The sequence below is a fragment of the Saccostrea cucullata genome, unplaced genomic scaffold (assembly GCF_032062105.1).
Source record: "Saccostrea cucullata isolate Sc308-1 unplaced genomic scaffold, CSIRO_AGI_Scuc_v1 ctg397, whole genome shotgun sequence".
Taxonomy (NCBI): Eukaryota; Metazoa; Mollusca; class Bivalvia; order Ostreida; family Ostreidae; genus Saccostrea; species Saccostrea cuccullata.
The window spans coordinates 155,458-157,885 of NW_026924611.1; positions in this window are offsets into that span (position 1 = coordinate 155,458).

The following is a 2,428-nucleotide window of genomic DNA, read 5'->3' on the forward strand; positions in this document are numbered from 1 at the left end:
GCAAACAGTATTAAAGATCAAAAGTCCATTAAATAATTAAAACAGGAGCAGAGCAAACACGGCCTCTAAAACATCGGAAGCGGGATCAGGTGCCATGGAGGAGTAAACATCCCCTTCAGACCGATCTTACCCACCGTGTGCTCCTTGTCATGATGGGGAAATAACGGAAAAAAATGAACAGTCAATTCAATGTATAAAAAATGGACTAACAATAAGTATGAAAAACGTCAGCCAGCATTTAGCTCAATGATAAACTGTGTTTGCTGACAAGGTCATTGTATCAAGAACATTTGACTTTTCTGAAATTCTTGTTTCATCAACTTGTTTGTCATTAAATAATCTCGTCTTAGAAATTATTTATATGTAGGCATTAAAAACAAATATAAAATAGCTTGTGAATGTTTTAAAAGTATAATTATTTTATCATTGAACTATTTTTTTCTTCACTTTCATAACTACCTCTGTAGGAAAAACAAATATAAAATAGCAAAATAAATGGCTCACTTTATGGAAAAAAAATTATGAAGAATTACAACGATTTAAATAATTTATTGGAAAAAAAATTAGCTCAAACTGTATTTTTCATGAGTTAATTAACAGTTATGAATATAATATAAAATTAGAAATAAGAGATTAGTCAACATAATTTGGCAAAACTGTCTTTACCAAGGATGGAAGCTTTCTTACCTCTGGGGTACATAGAGAACTCATCGTGAAAATCGTTATTGAAATCATCGTTAAAATCATAGTTGTAATTGTTGAAATAAGATGGATAAAAACTGTTTCTGTAGCGAAATGGGTCCAGATAAAAACCTGGAGCACCGGAAGCCATAGCTAAGAAAACAGTGGCTAGAAGGATAATGGCCCTCATATTGATAGGGAATCTAAGAAAAAAAGAAGAAAAGAAAAATCAACGAAGGGTGATATAAAAAATGCTTGAGTAAATCATTTCTAAGAAAAAACTTTAAAAAAGTATTTCATTATACATTTATAGCTAATAAATACTCTATCATATAAAAAAGCATAAACTCTACAGAGATTAAGCGGTAATTTTATTTATTATGTGTATGTCATTCCAAATACACAAGTTCTATATCGAACGCCCTGTTGTCAACAAAATATTTCGTCTGATTAACAGCTCAAAGGCACATTTATAATAGACAGTAGAAGCTCTTTGAAATGTGTGCCCACAAAATTGATATTGTTACTTAAAAATATAGTACATATAAGCCTCAATTAAGCCTCAAAATCAAGCGAAAACGCTTGGAAGGAAAATTGGAATGATATTATGCAATATTGTACGCTTTCAAGGAAAACATTAATTTTAATATCGATAATGATAAGGTTTGTTTTTTTGACTTGATTTATTTAATTGAAAAAATATTAATCGGAGATTTTAATGAAAAAGGTATTGAATTTATATTTGTGAATATAGGCACTCGTTGGTGGCAAATATCACATGCAAGCCCGTGCAAACTATACAACCAACCAGCTGTGCCAATATTCACCAATTAAAGTTAAATACCAGTTTGCACATTTAACCGCATGTTTCAAATCAAAATGACTGGAAAGATACTTGTAAGTTAACAGAAAAAACAGGGACATTTGTTTTAATATTAAGAAAGAGAAATTTACCCTTTACAAACTGAACTTACCCCTAAATATAAATATCCAAAGAGAAAATTGAGAATGGGTAGTATCGAAGAAAAATTATCAAGCGATCTAAGTTTTCCTTTAATTCCTCTTTTTATAGCATATATTTTAGTGTGAATAGACATTATGTCATTTATCTTAATTTCATTAGCTATCCCTCACTAATGAGATTACCTATCAATAACGATTGATTTTTATGGTCTTTTGAAAAAAAGTTAAATCGACAATTAAGAGATTATAATTGATAATTTATACAAGTCAGATTCAGACATATTGTCGTACATGTAGGAATAGGTTTTGTGAAGTTTTCCAACGAATCATTCATGTCTGTTTTCATAGAAGACATACCCCCGGTAGATTTACAAGAGAGAACAATCAAAACGATTTAAAATAACTAAGTGCTCAACGAAACGAAAAGTTATAACTTGGATTAGTTTGATTGTATAAGTGTATAAGCTAGTGAAACAATCTACATGTATTTATACTCAGACTTCTTAGATCCGTGCCGTAATCACTGCGCAGAGTAAATATGGCGCGGATGTAAGAAGTCTGATTTTAATTAGATTGGCTGGTGAAAAATGGGTTTGATTGAGTTGTACTGGTATCTAGATTATTCTCTTTATGATATTATTTGATTGTTTCATATAACAGATATAATAGAGCACGTTTCATGTTTTACGCAAAGGAAAGATATAATGCTATTAATGATGATAAATTTAATGATAAAATGAAATAAATTTGAAACACCGCTTACTCAAAATGAAGAAAGAATGAA